Source organism: Hyperolius riggenbachi, chromosome 10 (genome assembly GCF_040937935.1).
Source record: "Hyperolius riggenbachi isolate aHypRig1 chromosome 10, aHypRig1.pri, whole genome shotgun sequence".
NCBI lineage: Eukaryota > Metazoa > Chordata > Amphibia > Anura > Hyperoliidae > Hyperolius > Hyperolius riggenbachi.
This window is the reverse complement of record NC_090655.1, coordinates 15,352,678-15,372,015: the sequence shown is the minus strand read 5'-3', so window position 1 is coordinate 15,372,015 and position 19,338 is coordinate 15,352,678.

Genomic DNA, 19,338 nt, shown 5'->3' with positions numbered 1-19,338 from the left:
ATGGCAGGAAGACGTCACCAGAGGCTTTATATGATTCAGATAGTCTATCTCTATGTCTTCCTTCCTGTACGGCCAGCACCAGACAGGAATCCTGCGAGGTTTCACACAGACCAGATTTTTCTGGGCCCACCGTGGGACAAGGGAGCGGATTGGGCGGAGGGAAGGGAAGGGTATGGGCGCGCCAATGTCAGGAGGAGAGCAAGGGGTATAATATTTAATGCCAAGAAAATTCACAGTGTTAACATGCCCTAAAAAATAATAATACGCTGCAATGTATTGCACAGTGATCAAGTTACCCAGCAATATGCTGCAGGTCTGGCACATGTATTTCAGAAATGGGCAGCAGCAGGGGCGTAGCAATAGGGGTTACAGAGGTTGCGACCGCATCGGGGCCCTTGAGCCAGAGGGTCCCCAAAGGACCCTCCCACAACTGCAGTATTAGCTCTCTATTGGTCCTGACTCCTGTGCTCATAATAATCACTTCTATAGATACTTGGAACAGTGGTAATCATTAAGGCCTGGTGCACACCAAAAACCGCTAGCAGATCCGCAAAATGCTAGCAGATTTTGAAACGCTTTTTCTTCTTTTTCTGTAGCGTTTCAGCTAGCGTTTTGCGGTTTTGTCTAGCGGTTTTGGTGTAGTAGATTTCATATATTGTTACAGTAAAGCTGTTACTGAACAGCTTCTGTAACAAAAAACGCCTGGAAAACCGCTCTGAAGTGCCGTTTTTCAGAGCGGTTTGCGTTTTTCCTATACTTAACATTGAGGCAGAAACGCATCCGCAATCCAAAATCTGCTGCAGCCCGGGAGTATGCGTTTCTGCAAAACGCCTCCCGCTCTGGTGTGCACCACCCCATTGAAATGCATTACCCTAGCAGATCCGCACCCGCAAGCAGATCGCAAACCGCAGCGGAAACGCTCCGGTGTGCACTAGGCCTAACAAACTGTTTCCCATCCCCTTCTTGCACCTCTGACATTGTAGTTGCCATTGGCAGGTTTTGGTGCGCCATATCAATTGTTATGTATAGAGTGCTTAGGGGGCCCCATTGTAAAACTTGCATCGGGGCCCACAGCTCCTTAGCTACGGCACTGGGCAGCAGTGTTGCTTGAGAATTTTTGTCGAAGTAATTTTCGCATGTTTACGTAAAAAATGCAAAAAAATCATTTTTTACCGCAAAAACGCAAAAAAAAAAAAAAAAAACATGAAAATTTTTACTGCAAAAACTCTACTCATTTTCAATGGTATTTTCACTCAAAAATCAAATGTAAAGGATCCTATTGAGGCTTCCCTCGCTGCTCTGATGTCCACCATCGTTCAGTGCGGCCCCCAGAAGATTAGCGACAAGGCATGGATGAGGCTGGGTTCACACAGAAAAGGTATCCAGCCTGTCCTGTCAGTTGGCGTCAGTTTTGTATCAGTTTTCTATGGGTGTGTTCACGCATTGACCATCCCGGGACTTTGGCTGGGACATTTTCCTGCCTGGGATGGGGGACCCCAATTCTGGGATCTGTCTCAGGTGAACCGGGATGTCTGGTCACCATACTAAACATCTCTGCATTTATTCTCGGCTGCTCAGCGAGGTTCACAAAGAGCAACGCTGGACACTGCGGTACCCCGAATACCCATCCCCCGGTGCTGTCCACAGAAATGGGCCACATCTTCAGCAGCTTATTACATAAAGCTTGAGGGGGGCAATTCAAAGTGTTTGGCACCAGATAACGCAATTATCCACAAAGGCCATACCACAAGAATTCCCAAAAGATTCTAAGGATCTCCTTCTGTCGTTGCTACAGGCAGGGGCGTAGCTAGGGGGCGCAGCCTCTCTGACTGCGGGGGGGGGGGGGCAGAGGTGTGGTGGTGCCAACTACTAACCTTCCTTCTCTCTAATATTTCAGATCAGGTGTTTTGTGGCTGCACTTGTTATGGATGTGGCTACACACTTGTTATGGGTGTGGCTACACTTGTTGTGGGTGTGGCTACACTTGTTGTGGGTGTGGCTACACTCGTTATGGGTGTGGCTACACTCGTTATGGGGGTCAAGATCCGGATGGCTGCACTTGTTTTATGCCCCTTGTGAGATGGGCCCCAAAAGTTAGGGTCACCAAGAAGAGGCAAATGAGGGGTTGTGAATATTGGGTCCCATGATTTTGCCCCTGGCTATAGGACAGGGGCATAGCAATAGCCACAGCAACTGCTATGGGGCCCTAGAGAAGAGGGGGCCCAGGTGGTCCTTAATGTGTTCTCTTCCTCCAGCCTCTGACTTTGTCTCTTAGCCTAAGGACTATACTCCGTGTACATTGCATGGAAATGTGAATTGTCCACTCAACTTATATCCATAGGCTAAGGGCAGGTGGCATAGAGCTGAGGGCCCCATAAAAATGTTACTGTGGGGCCCCATAGTCTCTAGCTATGCCACTGCTACAGGAATCACTACACGGGGGACAGTAGACACATATAGGCTCCCCGTGAGCGGGGTATATCAGCACCATGTGACATGACTGTACAGATATGACTGCGAGAGGAACATCGTTATTACACATCAGGCTGCAGATCGGCTCCCAGTGCAGGAAGAGGTCAGCAGAGGCTTCTTATGACTCAGATAGTCTTCCTTCCTCTACATCCAGCACCAGACAGCAATCCTGCGGCTACACACTCTGCCGGGGCTTCCTCCCGCTGCTCAGTACAGACGGCCAATGAGATGATAAGAATTCTCCATGCAAGTTGTATGCAAACTGTTGCTGATTGGAACCAGCTTTGTTTGGTCCAATTCCAAGCTGCATAAATTTACATACAATTTGCATTAGGATAGAATAATTAGCATCTCACCAACCATGCCTGTTTACATTCAGGCCCCATGTACACTTACACGTTATGCTGCCCCGCATTACGCTTCCCCACCGCAAGGGTCATGCGAGTCTGTGGAGACTTGTACAGTATGAGCGATGAAACGCAGTGCGCCGGAAGTATCAAAATCGCTGTTATCCCGACGCAATGTCTGCCGCGTTAGCTTCCTTATACCGCTCACTTCAGATGCCCTTTAAATTTTTCCTCTTTAGTCACTGGGTTGGCTGTGTGTGTCTCCACCCACTTTTTCTGAATTTTTACTGTGCCAAGTTTTACTGTACTTTTTTTGTGCTAAGTTTGGGGACTTATTCAATTGTTTTGTTATACATATTATACGCAGCTCTTCGCTTGCAGATCATCATATGAAAAGTGCTCATAAACGGTGAGGCGGTTAGGGCTCAAACCCACTAGCAGCCTTGTGAAAAAGCTCTTGCTAATGCAATGCTATGGGGGATTTTTATAAAATCACATCGCTCAAGTGAGATCACACCCATAGAATTACTTTAGCATAGACGGCGCTACGCTGGGGCATGCTGGGCACTGCCCCACCCGGGAATCACTGTGCCCCACCCGAGTGCCCCTTATATCAGGTGAATGAGCGACCATACACACGCCCGATTTGACGTCCAAACGAACGGTCGTTTGGAAAAATCTGACGTGTGTACGAGCCTTTATATTGGCAAAAAATCTCTCTACCTCCTGATTGTATGTTCTCACATTGCCAGTCAACAGGAATAGAGACTGTAGAAGGCTTACAACCTGAAAGCTTACTGTTTTTCTTTTAGGCTGCTTTCACAGTGGGACGTTACAGGCACACATTAAAGCAGCCTGTAACGCAGCCCACCGCACAGTAATGAAAACTAAATGGGCTGTTCACAGTGCCCATGTTGCGTTACACTGTAACGCTGCACGTTCTGAGAAAGTGCAGCATGCTGTGCGTTCTACGAGGCTTTAGCCGCGTTAGACTGGTTGCCCATACGCAGTAATTAGCCACATGGCTAATTAATATTCACTGCACTGCTGACGTGCAGTGTTTTCTTCCTGGAGCGGCCACTTTGTACGCTGATTGGCTGGCGGGACTAAGTGATGTGGAGTGGAACACTCCGCATCACATGGTCCCGCCAGCCAATCAGCGCCACGGAGACACACAGAGACACATGGAGCGCACAACGAGCTGCATAACGCGGCTTACTCTGGCGCCCTGCTTCAATACCACCAGGCGTTGCGTTAGGGGCACGTTATGCGACCATAACGTCCCCTAAAACGCAACGTCTTGGTGTGAAAGTAACCTTAAAGGGATACTGTAGGGGGGTCGGGGGAAAATGAGCTGAACTTACCCGGGGCTTCTAATGGTCCCCCGCAGACATCCTGTGTTGGCGCAGCCACTCCCCAATGCTCTGGCCCCGCCTCCGGTTCACTTCTGGAATTTCTGACTTTAAAGTCAGAAAACCACTGCGCCTGCATTGCCGTGTCCTCGCTTCCCCTGATGTCACCAGGAGTGTACTGCGCAGACACAGACCATACTGGGCCTGCGCTGTGCGCTCTTGATGACATTAGCGGGAGCTAGGACACGGGCGTGCAGGCGCAGTGGTTTTCAGACTTTAAAGTCAGAAATTCCAGAAGTGAACCAGAGGCGGGGCCGGAGCATCGGTGAGCGGCTGCCCGAGCACAGGATGTCTGCGGGGGACCATTAGAAGCCCCGGGTAACTTCAACTCATTTTCCCCTGACCCCCTCTACAGTATCCCTTTAAATTAGCCAATAAACTAGAGGTTGTATTTTGCAGTCAGGGAGTTTTGAATCAGAATAATAATCATCATTCAAAACTTCCTGTCTGTAAAATACAAGCTCTTGTCTCCAGCAATGCTTAGTAAGGTCCAGCGCACACCAAAAACCTCTAGCAGATCCGCAAAACGCGAGAGGTTTCTGAAGCAGATTTTCAGAGCGATTCTAGGCATGTTTAGGGCCCATTCACACTAGAGCGCTTTGCCGCAATTTTGGCAAAACGCTCAAATGCTAGCGCTTTATGAAACCCTATGGGCCCGTTCTTACTTAGGCGATTTGCGCTAAACTCCGCAAATCGCCCAAAAACGCGTAGCCTGCACCATTTTCAGGCGATTCCCTGGCAATCGAGTTTCAGTGCTATAGAAGCGCTAAACGCGATCGCAAAAAAAATCGCCAAGTGTGATTGGTGATTTTTTTTTCCTGTTAATCACATAAAATCGCCATATCAAAACGCTAGCAAAAGCGCTAGCGTTTTGCGATCAGCAAGTGTAAATGGGCCCTTAGAGAGGTTTCCTAAACATGCCTAGCGTTTTTTGGAGCGTTTTGGTGTAGTAGATTTCATATATTGTTACAGTAAAGCTGGTACTGAACAGCTCCTGTAACAAAAACGCCTGGAAAACCGCTCTGATTTAGTGTTTTCCAGAGCGGTTTTCCACTTTCCTTTCCTATACTTTAACATTGAGACTCAGAAGTCTAAAAAATGCTGCAGCCCCCGAGTTTGCGTTTGTGAAAAAAAACGAGCCGCTCTGGTGTGCACCAGCCCATTGAAATACATTACCCAAGCAGTTTTCAAACAGCTAGCGTTTCTAAAAAAGCTCCAGAACCGCTCTGGTGTGCACCAGCCCTCAGATAAGGAATTACACACATAGATCCATATGCAATTCTCTTTTTCACCTGAGTTTTCTCCTAGGAGAAAAATTTTCATCTTTGATTCAAAATAACTTTTTGGCACTTTGCAAAGGAAAAAGTATCAAAAAGTAGGTGAAAAGTACAATCAAATTTATTTTGAGTATTTTTTTGCTTGCTGGTGGTGTAAAATGCATTTTATTGACAAGTTTTAAAATATCACCTAGGAGAAAACGCAGGTGAAAAAGTGAATTGCATTTGGGCCATAGTGTTTCTCTCCCTCCTGCCTCTTTCCCCTCCCCTTGCTTGTAGAGGGGTGAGACACAGGCAGGGGGCGGGAATGATTTGTCTGTGACCTGTCCACACAGGAGCAGCTTGCTAGCATATAAGGATTAAAGCATGACAGCAAACTAGCCAAGTACATCTGTAGGTAACTTTTGTTCAATAATTGCACCATCATTTGGACAATCTGCTCTGCTCAAAATCTTATCATTGCTAAACTAGTTAGCCTTACTTTTATTACCTGAGTTAGGCAAAAAGTATCTAAAGCTTGCCATGCAAACATCGATTTTGATCACCCACATGGGCCCCACCAGCCAGCGCACTCACCCCCCCCCCCCCCCCCTCCCCCCTAAATTTGAAGCTGAAGCCACAACTATACATTAGCAAGAGCTTTTCAAATCACAGCTGCTTAGTAGAAGCTTAGTAACGTACTGCTAGTGGGTTGCAGACGTTAACATGATTTTCTTGTTTAAAAAATGTCTTCTGTGTATTGTACCCTCTTTATAAAAGTGGCGAATGTCAGAAAAATGACAAATAATTTATTTTTTGGAGGCACCGACAACCCTGGAAAAATAAAATGTCAATTTCACCTGATCTGTCATTTTACATGTTAGTAAGAAAAACGGTGATTTAGAAGTGGTATCGACGTCGTTCATACATGGTAAAAGCGATCTGTTTTCCCTGAAATTCTGCATCCACCTGCTCAAACGGCCAAGTGCTCTCGCCCTAAGTCAGGCCGCTAGGTTCGATCTGTCCTGGGAAATGGAATGACGAAGGTCCGGCCGTGGCTGAACTCACAGGGCAGAAATATCCAGCAGTACGCTTTTTGAGTTTTTTTCTTATTTTAAGATTTTCCAGCTGGACTGGGAAGGAAAGAAAAACGTAGTGAAGTGAGTTGCTAGGCAATGGAGCATGAGGTGTTAGTGATCACTTTCCTGTCCCTAGGTTACTATGAGCCCAGCTCTCCTATCCTGCAGGGAGGGCCTCCGCACCAAGACCTTTGCATCCACCACAAGAGGCCTGGTTACTCCACTACTTGGAAAACAACAATCCAATGCATAGTATCCTCTACCTGCACCACCGCAAGATTACATGGAGAATGCGGAACCCCTTAGGGCTCTTTCACATCAGCCAACGCGTGCAGGAGCCGTTCTCCTGTACGCGTTGTCTGCCTGCGGCGTGTCGTCGGGTATCTGCGGTGCGATGCAATCACCGGAGGTAGCTGGTAATTAAACCCGACGCAAAACGCCGGCTCGCGGGTGCGTTGGACGAAAAACTGCGCCCGGGTGCGTCGGAATTGCAACGCATCGAAACACAGTGTGGGGTGTGAAAGGTAAAATGAAAGTCTATGGACTTTCATTTCACCTTGGTTAACGCAAACGTTAGCCGTTTGCGTTAACGCACAAAATCTGCGCAGGTGTGATAGAGCCCTAAGGACAGAGATGGATTAAAGGATACCCAAAGTGACATGTGACATGTTGAGATAGACGTGTATGTACAGTGCCTAGCACACTAATAACTAGACTGTGTTCTTTTTTTTCTTTCTCTGCCTGAAAGAGTTAAATATCAGGTGTGTAATTGGCTGACTCAGTCCTGACTCAGACAGGAAGTGACTAAAGTGTGACCCTCACTGATAATTTTTAATGTAATTATTTTGACACGGTAGTACACGGTATTCCCTGTCTAGCATTTGGACAAGCAGGGAGTGACACGACCTTGCAATCACTTCCTGCTTCGGGTATGCAGAAGTGCACAGAAGCGTATTTTAAAAATACGTGTCCATGCATGCGCGTCATAACGTCGTTGCACTGCCGCCGCCAACATTTTTGAAATCCCTGAGTCGCCAACTCGCCATAGACTAACATGACTTCCGATCCGACGCAGGGCGACACAGATACATGCGGCAATGTAGTTATGGACTCGCATCAGATCGAGCGCTTCCAGTGCACCGCACCGCTACGGAGGTAATGTGAACTTCCCCATAGACTTACATTACCCAGCACTAGCAGTGCAGTAAATTGCCGCAACGCAACGTCCCAGGTGTGAATGGGCCTTGTGTGCATTTAAAGAGACACTGAAGCGAAAAAAAATATATGATATAATGATTTGGTTGTGTACTATGAATAATTACTAGAAGATTAGCAGCAAAGAAAATATTCTCATATTTTTATTTTCAGGTATATAGTGTTTTTTCTAACATTGCATCATTCTATAATATGTGCAGATTACACAACACTCAGCATTCAAAATGATTTTTTCAGAGCAGTCTGTGAACTAATGACCTCTCCTCTGGCAGAGAAAAAGAAAATTGTTCACTAACAGTTGAGATAATAAAAGTCAGAAGACAGCCCTCTCCACCACTTTGAAAGTCATAGAGCTTAATGGCTTTTTTGCATAGAGATAACAACTGGAGTTTCTTAACTCTTCCTGTACTGGAAACAATTAGACTTATGTCTCTGCTGTAGTACACATACAAATCATAATATCATCATTTTTTTTGTCGCTTTAGTGTCTCTTTAAAGAGTTTAGCCTGTCTAATTCCGCCTCATCTGTGACTAATCACAACTGTAATTTGATCTCTCCGCTGTGTCAGCTCAGGAATCTCCTCTGCCATGGCAGAGCAGCTAATTGGTAACCACAGGATGTTAATCCTATGCCTGTTTCCATGAAAGCAGGAAGTAGACACGCTGCAGATTTATTAGCTTTTGCAAAGAAATGTTTTTCTTTAAAGGTTATGATGCTGTTGCTTATCTTGTAGAGCAGAGAGGAGGTTCTGAGTTCAGGTCCGCTTTAAATTCTTCTTGTGATTGCAATTCTTGGGCCGGGATGGGCATAAAGCCATCGTAGCGCAGTGCTTGTGCATTACTGCAGACACGGAACATTACACACGGCCCCCGTCTCCTATACACTGAAATGTAGGTAATGAAGTTATCCCATCCAATGTACGGCGTATAAATATACGGTCCTATGTCTCCGCGTGTCAGCAGTGTTCCTGGAAATGGAATTAGCGTTGCATCGGTAGCTGCGTGCGCCCGAGGAGAGGCCTGATAATGACATAATGTAATATGGAAACTTTCCACGCGACACTATGGACACCTGACATGCGATATGACGCCCTGCAGGGAATTAGCGTGCATCGGTAGCTGCGTGCGCCCGAGGAGAGGCCTGACAATGACATAACGTAATATGGAAACTTTCCATGCGACACTATGGGCACCTGACATGCGATATGACGCCCTGCAGGGAATTAGCATGCATCGGTAGCTGCGTGCGCCCGAGGAGAGGCCTGACAATGACATAACGTAATATGGAAACTTTCCATGCGACACTATGGGCACCTGACATGCGATATGACGCCCTGCAGGGAATTAGCGTGCATCGGTAGCTGCGTGCGCCCGAGGAGAGGCCTGATAATGACATAATGTAATATGGAAACTTTCCACGCGACACTATGGACACCTGACATGCGATATGACGCCCTGCAGAGAATTAGTGTCCATCGGTAGCTGCGTGCGCCCGAGGAGAGGCCTGATAATGACATAATGTAATATGGAAACTTTCCACGCGACACTATGGGCACCTGACATGCGATATGACACCCTGCAGGGAATTAGCGTGCATCGGTAGCTGCGTACGCCCGAGGAGAGGCCTGATAATGACATAACGTAATATGGAAACTTTCCACGCGACACTATGGGCACCTGACATGCGATATGACGCCCTGCAGAGAATTAGCGTTGCATCGGTAGCTGCGTGCGCCCGAGGAGAGGCCTGATAATGACATAATGTAATATGGAAGCTTTCCACGCGGCACTATGGGCACCTGACATGCGATATGACGCCCTGCAGGGAATTAGCGTGCATCGGTAGCTGCGTACGCCCGAGGAGAGGCCTGACAATGACATAACGTAATATGGAAACTTTCCACGCGACACTATGGGCACCTGACATGCGATATGACGCCCTGCAGAGAATTAGTGTCCATCGGTAGCTGCGTGCGCCCGAGGAGAGGCCTGATAATGACATAATGTAATATGGAAACTTTCCACGCGACACTATGGGCACCTGACATGCGATATGACACCCTGCAGGGAATTAGCGTGCATCGGTAGCTGCGTACGCCCGAGGAGAGGCCTGATAATGACATAACGTAATATGGAAACTTTCCACGCGACACTATGGGCACCTGACATGCGATATGACGCCCTGCAGAGAATTAGCGTTGCATCGGTAGCTGCGTGCGCCCGAGGAGAGGCCTGATAATGACATAATGTAATATGGAAGCTTTCCACGCGGCACTATGGGCACCTGACATGCGATATGACGCCCTGCAGGGAATTAGCGTGCATCGGTAGCTGCGTACGCCCGAGGAGAGGCCTGATAATGACATAACGTAATATGGAAGCTTTCCACGCGACACTATGGACACCTGACATGCGATATGACGCCCTGCAGGGAATTAGCGTCCATCGGTAGCTGCGTGCGCCCGAGGAGAGGCCTGATACTGACATAACGTAATATGGAAACTTTCCACGCGACACTATGGACACCTGACATGCGATATGACGCCCTGCAGGGAATTAGCGTGCATCGGTAGCTGCGTGCGCCCGAGGAGAGGCCTGATAATGACATAACGTAATATGGAAGCTTTCCACGCGACACTATGGGCACCTGACATGCGATATGACGCCCTGCAGGGAATTAGCGTCCATCGGTAGCTGCGTGCGCCCGAGGAGAGGCCTGATAATGACATAATGTAATATGGAAACTTTCCATGCGACACTATGGGCACCTGACATGCGGTATGACGCCCTGCAGGGAATTAGCGTCCATCGGTAGCTGCGTGCGCCCGAGGAGAGGCCTGATAATGACATAACGTAATATGGAAGCTTTCCATGCGGCACTATGGACACCTGACATGCGATATGACGCCCTGCAGGGAATTAGCGTGCATCGGTAGCTGTGTGCGCCCGAGGAGAGGCCTGATAATGACATAATGTAATATGGAAACTTTCCACGCGACACTATGGGCACCTGACATGCGATATGACGCCCTGCAGGGAATTAGCGTGCATCGGTAGCTGTGTGCGCCCGAGGAGAGGCCTGATAATGACATAACGTAATATGGAAACTTTCCATGCGACACTATGGGCACCTGACATGCGATATGACACCCTGCAGGGAATTCGCACTCTGCAATTGGCGGCGATACAGGTTTGCTTTTCTCATTTATTGATGACAATGGTGGCGCGCAGCTTGTGCACCGGAAGACGTGCATATACTTTACAAATATCACATTTGTCACAACTTCATTTTATTTTCTACTAATCACACAAATTAATTACTATTATTACTAGTTAATTAGCCCGCCTGTTAGAAAATGGGCGCTAGGGCTGGAACGCAACCCCCTTCCCAAGGGCGCCCATCTGCACTCCCTGCCGCGCACACCAACACGCACCACCCCGCCCTCATCCTCCTGTTTGTAACGTCCGTGTGCCGCACATGCGCGCTGGCAAACAGCATGGACACAGGGACAGGGGACACAGAAACAGCGGGGACACAGGAACAGGGGACACAGGGACAGGGGGCACACGGACAGTGGGACACAGGGACAGGGTACACAGGGACAGGAGGACACAGGGACAGGGGACACAGAAACAGCGGGGACACAGGAACAGGGGACACAGGGACAGTGGGACACAGGGACGGGGGACACAGGGACAGGGGACACAGGGACAGGGGACACAGGGACAGTGGGACACAGGGACAGTGGGACACAGGGACAGGGGACACAGGGACAGTGGACACAGGGACAGTGGGATTTTATATATACAGATTAGGGCAGCTCAGTGGTATGGCATTAGCAATCTTGCCTTGTAGCAAAGGGCCCCCGGTTTGAATCCCAGCCAAAGCACTATCTGCACGGAGTTTGTATGTTCTCCCAGTTAGGGATGCTCAAATTCGTCTTCGGGAGATATCCGGATTTTTGCTATCCGGATATCTCCCAGTAATGCTGTGCGGGCTGGGCGGGGGGGTCAAGCTTACCTCTCTGACGTCTTCTTCGGTCGTCCCTCGGCGCCTCCCACGATGCGCTCCATGCGCGTCACGTGATTACAAACACTTCCTCCTTTAACCCGGAAGGAGGAAGTGTTTGTAATCAGGTGACCGCCGCTTGGAGCGCATCGTGGGAGGCGCTGAGGGACGACCGAAGAAGACGTCAGAGAGGTAAGCTTGACCCCCCCGCCCAGCCCGCACAGCATTACTGGGAGATATCCGGATAGCAAAAATCCGGATATCTCCCGAAGACGAATTTGAGCATCCCTGCTCCCAGTGTCTGTGTGGGTTTCCTCTGGGAACTACTGTTCCTCACACATCCCCAAAACCATCAGATAAGGTAATTGGCTTCCCCCTAAATTGGCCCTAGACTACGATACATACACTACATGATACATACATAGACATATGACTATAAGTGGCTACTAACGATACAATTTGCTGAATGATCGGAAATGATCTCCTAACCAGTCCGATCAGAATTAATGAAAGCAATCCAATTTTGGGATCAATACCATTAATCTGATCAGATTGGTTAGGAGATTTTTGTCCATAAGTGGTCCCACACAATCATAGTATCGTTAGTGTCCACCTTATGGTAGGGATTAGATTGCGGGCCCCTCTGAGGGACAGTTAAAGGGGACCGAAACTGAGAAGAATATGGATTTTTCCTTTTAAAATAATACCAGTTGCCTGACTCTCCTGTTGATCCTGTGTCTCTAATGTTTTCAGCCACAGCCCATCAACAAGCATGCAGATCAGGTGCTCTGACTGATGTCAGACTGGATTAGCTGCATGCTTGTTTCAGGGTGTGATTCAGCCACTATTGCAGCCACAGAGATCAGCAGGACTGCCGGGCAACTGGTATTGTTTAAAAGGAAACATCCATATCCCTCTCAGTTTAGGTTCCCTTTAAGTGACAAAAACTATATACTCTGTGGAAGATGTCGGTGCTATATAGATAATAATATAATTATTAAAAACACATTTAAAGTCCTCCTCCGCTGGGCCATTTCAACGCTGTGACCCCTGAAAGACCATGTTGTCAACAGCTCACGCATGTGCATTAGCATGTGTCACGGAACAGCCGTGAGAAAAGAGAACGCAATCGCAATCGGTTTGCTGCACCGATTGTTGTTGCGTTGCCAGATCTCGATTGTCTGTCTGTGGATACCTGCAGCCCAAACCTGGGATCTCCCCCGCCCTCAGCAGAGAAATAATTCAGTAACCTAAAGTGCAGGATGGCTCTGTTCACTTGTTAATTAGCATGTGACTGGGATCTGGGCCTTAACAGAGGTGTAAAACTCCAAGGTTGTCCTAGCTGATCTCACTCAGATGCTAATTGAGCACAAAGAGTCCCTTTCCTGGCCAGTGACACCAGGTGTGAAAGCCCCAGCAGCAACCAACTGGCAGGTGTCACTACCTTTTGAAGAAGCCAGGATAAACTCAGCAGGAGGCCAGACAGCCTGGCACCTCCAGTAGCAGAAAGGGAGTGAATGCTGTATATGATTTTTAGCAAGTTGAAGGAATACAATTCATATGAGAGGTATGAAAGTTATCTCATTCTGCTGGTCCGGGTTTGGTGGATATTTTAATATTAAATTGAGGCCACTGACATACCCAGAACCCGAGGTATTCCGCTACTTCGTAACCGGGCATGCAAAAGCACCCAAGTCTGGTGTCAGAGGAATTGACATAATCTGAGGAATATTAATCTGTTATCAGCGCAAATGTGCCATTTATCAGTTTTGAATTACAGAGGTTTATAAGTTTAAACCTAAATCTATCTCCGAGGGAATGAAGTGGGATTGGTTTGTAATCCAGAGGGGGCAAGCGTTGCCACTCCCCCAAACCAGCTTCAGTCAAAAGTGTTTGCCAGGGACTCCTCCCTCAGTCCTCCAAATTCCATCTTCACGAGAGCATGCTGCTAGCCAGAGGACCATGTGGTTAGCGGCCATCTTGTCTGAACTTTGTCTGAACTGAAACAAAGGAACTTTACGAGTTTTCCCAGAAGGACATATTTCCACGAACCTAAGTATTTTCTCCCTTTTATTTTCATACTGTGCTTTTATTTGTCTCTATAATTGTTGATTTTAAAAATTTTCTTTATATATTAATTATTCATATTGCATATTTAAAGGTATCCTTAAGTCATTCCAAAAAAAATGACTTTTACTCACCCGGGGCTTCGCTCAGCCCCCTGCAGCCGATCGGTGCCCTCGCCGTGTCTCGGAGATCCTCCCGTCCTCGCCGTCGACCACTTCCGGTTTCGCCGTCAGGACCCAACAGGCATGGGAACGTGAGTGATTCTTCGCGTTCGCAGCCTAAATATCGCCCCCTATGCGGCCAGGTGGCTGCAATAGCAGCATAGGGGGCAATATTTTGGCTGGGAACGCGAAGAATCACTCGCGTTCCCATGCCTGTCGGGTCCTGACGGCGAAACCGGAAGTGGTCGACGGCGAGGACGGGAGGATCTCCGAGACACGGCGAGGGCACCGATCAGCTGCAGGGGGCAAAGCGAAGCCCCTGGTGAGTAAAAATCATTTTTTTGGATGACTTAAGGTTACCTAAACGACGCTACCATCATTTATTTATTCAGCTACCCTGCTATTCAGCCGCACAAACTGAACCCTGACTTCTGAAGAGTCACTACTATTATTGCTAGCTAGACAGAATAGAGTGTGTTTAACAGTTTTATTTGCAGGTCTAGAATCAGCCAGTCAGTGGGCTCCTCTGTCCCATGGTAACAGAGGTGGTGGCAGTTATACCCTGAAATAGTGTGTAATTTGTAATTACCGTAACTCACAGGCTCCCTTCTAGTCGGTCTGCTGCCAAAATTCCAGCGGTTTCTGCGCACCGATTGCGACCACAGATTGCATGGTCTGTGTGCTGAAACCGATTGGAAGGCATTTTGCGGTCCGGCCTAAAGTAAAATATGAGTATGAAATAGCGATATTTTATGTGGGCTAAACCTAAGCCTATACCCACACTGAACCCTCTCACTTCCCTTGCCTGACCCTAACACCCTCCCCCTATTACAGCCTTAACCACCCAACCCAATGGCTAACTTTAACCCTCCACCCCCATGGCTAAATGTAACCACCCACACAGCTAACCTCAACCTACCTAACCCTCTCACTACCCATGCCTGACTGCCTGACCCTAACATTAGCAAGAACTTTTCACATCACAAAGCGCTCAGAAAAGGCTGCTAGTGGGTTCCAGGCGTTAGGCAGGTTTCACATGAGCTGCTGTTGGAGGTGCATTCACCACCACGGCCGGGCACTTGCTATGTATTGGCACGGGCAGCAATGCGGCATCCGTCGCATGGAGTCACCTCTGAGCGTGGCCGCAGCTGCAATTACAACTCTTACACCGCTATATGCAGTTTTCCTGAGATTTCAAAAAGTCTGAGTGAATGGAAACCATCCAGGCATTCAGAATTCCTAGGAAGTAGTGAGACTTTCTATAATTATAACATGAGTACACTTTACTTGCTGTGTAACGGCCCTCATACCCACATGTGCCTTTATAATGAGTGATCATCCCGTAGTATTACAGTGCACCTGAACTCTTGCACAGGACAGAAGGAAAACAGAGAGAAGTGTGCCCTGTATGTATTTAGAGAGTTTAGCCTGTCTAATTCCCCTCATCTGTGACTAATCACAAGTTGTAATTTGGCCTCTCAACTGTGTCAGCCGGCTGCCTCGGCAGACCAGCCAATTTGTAAACACAGGATGTTAACTTTATATCTGCTTTCATGAAAGCAGGAAGTAGTAGACACACTGGTGATTTATTGCAGGATTATTATCAGCTGTAACAAAGAAATGTTTTTCTGTAAAGGTTATTATGCTGTTGCTTATCTTTTAGAGCAGAGGAAGTTCTGAGTTCAGGTCCGCTTTAAAGGGCATAATCTAATTATTTTCACCACTTGCATTTCGTCCACAAGTAACATATCTCTACTTTCAACATGAAGACGAAATGGGAGTGCAACTCACAAAATGTAACACATGCTCCAATTTTCTTAATTCAGACAGGTTACATGTTCTTCTTTCAGACAGGTTACAGAAAACGCAGCAGGAACGATTGCATTTATGTGAATGCACCCACGCGATTTACGTTATAGAGCTGCTGTCCTTTCTTTTTGTCAATATCATTCGCAAGATTGCAAAATGCAGAAAATCGCGTGCAAGTCTTGCTATTCCTAGAGGAAAATAAGGCAGTGGACAGTCATTTGCAGATGTCTTCTGTGTTGCTGTAGAAAGGTATTTCCCTGCCATCTAGTGGTTGTACTTGGCAGAGCAAGTTTTAGGGCTCATTCACACCTAGGGTGTTTTTTCCCTCTTTTCAAGCGCTGGCGATTTTGAAAATCTCCCTAAAAAGCTTGTGCAATGATCCCCTATGAGAGAGTTCACATCTGAGCTGTTTGTTTCCGATCCGCTCAGCAAAGCGCTGCCTGTACCATTTCCTAAACATTTTTACTCAATGGAAGGTATAGGAAAATCGCAAAGCGATTGAAAAAGCTCTTTGTATAGCGATTTCCCCAGCGCTTTTAAGAATAAATTCATTGTATGTATTTTTCTCCAGGTCAAAGAGTTCATTTCCTGACTTGCATCAGTAAGTGAAAAAAAAAAAAACTGCTCAGCAAAAGCGCTTTATCAAAAATCGTACCGCGCAGTGGAGCGCCGGGAGGGGGAAGAAAAAATCGCGCACAAAAGTGCAAATAGCTGGCTTCAGCGATTGTGATTTTAGATGTGAACAAGGCCTTAGTGCAATTTCTTCAGTGCTGGCTCCTAAAAATTAAAACATGTTCCTGCTTTGACAAAAAACAGAAGTTTGCTTTCTTAAAAGAGAAGGTATTTGCAATTATTCAGGTTGGAGTGAGCTCTGCAGTGTCCCACAATGCATCACTGTTGGATATGCAAATCATCCTTTGTTGTCCCTGGAAGTTAGCCACACCTCCAGAACCGCTGGAATGCAATGATGTGTCAGCTTGGTAATTGTACAGAGCCAGAATAATCCAACATGCATACAGACTGTTTCGGATTGGTTGATCCTCATCAGTGCATGGCATGGATTAATAAGGCTTTATGGGGTAGGACTTGAAGCTCCCAGAGTTACAGATTACCCAGTAAACTCATGATAAACCACAACTCCTAGGAGTGTGTAAGGGGCTGAAAGTGCTAAAAAAGCCCTCTTACTAAAATGCTATTCAAAACAAAAGTCTTAAAACAGAAGGTACGGTATTTGCGATTATTCAGGTTGGAGTGCGCATAGCATTTTAATAAGGAGGCTTTTTGGACTGTTTTAGCCCCTTGGGAGTTCTGGTTCACCATGAGCTTGCTGGGCAATCTGAAGAGCTTTTATAACCCCCCCCCCCCCCCCCCCCCCAAGTTAACCATTTCAGCCTGTGGGTTGTTTTCACCTTATGGACGAGAGGAATTTTCACATTTCAGCGCTTCTCCCATTAATTCCCCAAAAACTTTATCACTACTTATGACAACAAAATGATCTATACCTTATATTTTTCCGCCACCAATTAGGCTTTCTTTGGGTGGTACATCATGCTAAGAATTATTTTATTCTAAATGCATTTTAATGGGAATAATAAGAAAAAAAATTGAAAAAAAATCATTATTTCTCAGTTTTTGACCATTATAGTTTTAAAATAAAATGTTCTACTGTGGATAAAAGTCACACATTTTATTTGCCCATTTGTCCGGGTTCATGCAACTTTTAAATTATATCCCTAACACAATGTATGGGTACAATATTTTATTTGGAAATAAAGGTGCATTTTTTCAGTTTTACATCCATCCCTAATCACAAGCCCAAAATGTAATAATAATATACCCTCTTGACATATATATTAAAAAATGTATTCCCTAATGTACAGTATGTAGGTGTAATATTACTATTTGGCCACAAGATGTCCTCACGCATTACTTTCTATTCGCGTACAGTAAGTATGCAAATAGGAAGTAATGCTTTACAGTGTTCGGAAGTGACGCAGGCATCTCATTTATGCCAGCGATCACCTGAGGGTAGATGAATGAATGGGAATTAAGTTCCCATTCATTAATCTAATGATTGGAGGCGGAAACGAGCAAGTGGGAGGCAGCATGGCGGCACCATTAGGGGATGATGATCACTGCTTTTGAACAAAAACAGTGATCATTCTCGGTGGACATGCACGGATTGGCTCAAGGAACTTCTGTCCCCTGCCACCAATCCCCTTTGCTGCTGAGACCATCGCGTTTGTGGGCTTCCGCCCGCACGATCGCACACACAGCCCTGCAGACTGCACGAACATCAGCCTCACGACCCTGCGGCTGCAGCAGCACCTGCCGCGGATGAGAGGCTCATGTCCGTGTGGCTGAAATGATTAAGGAACCTGTTTTTCTAAAGTGTCTTTCACATGGATGGCAAACAGGTGCATTTTAGGTGCTGTTTAGCCACCCTATAGCTGGGAGTAAGTGTCTTTCAGTCACAAAATAGTGTAACTAATGTTTGGAGAAACAGGAACTTGATTTTGTTCCTATGCTCTTCCACACTGAACTTCTGTGGAGATGCTGTCATGTTCACTTTGGGCTGACAAAAAAAAGTAAAAATCATAGGTAGTTGATTTTTGCATCATTCAATATATACAACTAGGCCTGTACAGCCTGCAATTCACAACTCCCTAGCTCATAGGGTGTCATTCTGAGTTAGGGCCTGTTTCCACTACACACAGATTGGATGCAGAATGGATGCAGAAAGACTGACTCCAATGAATGCCTATGGGAAAATCCGCATCATAAAAATTGCTGTATTTGGAAAGGAGGAGGAAAGCGCCGGCACTGCTGTCATTCACGTTATTCATTATTCCAATGTAAAGTACATGCTAAAAACGTGCATATATATATGGAGAAATACACATACCCCAAGGTGGACGTGGATGTGTGGCGGTGGGTGCAGAGGATGAGGAGCCTTACAGCCGTTTCGCGCTATGCGCTTCTACAGAGGCTGCCTTCGTAGAAGCGCATAGCGCGAAACGGCTGTAAGGCTCCTCATCCTCTGCACCCACCACCACACATCCACGTCCACCTTGGGGTATGTGTCTTTCTCCATATATATATATATGCACGTTTTTAGCATGTACTTTACATTGGAATAATGAATAACGTGAATGACAGCAGTGCCGGTGCTTTTCTCCTCCTTTCCAAATACAGACATTACTTTGCCTGAGCACGCTGAGGATTCACACTTTCCATACTCATCTGTGTGTGACAGTGCCGCTCCCTCCCCCCTCCCACCTTTCCAAGAGGATAGTGAGTGCAGTGCCAACATCTCTACACCCTCATTTCTTATGACATCAGAAAAATCGCGTTTAGTGGAAACAGGACCATAGGAATTCATTGGAGTCAGTTTTTCTGCATCCCTTCTGCATCCATTCTGCATCCAATCTGCCTGTAGTGGAAATAGGCCCTTAGGCTCAATAATTGTCAGCACCACCTGCGGAAAAAGGAAACCGCAGAGGAAATCGCT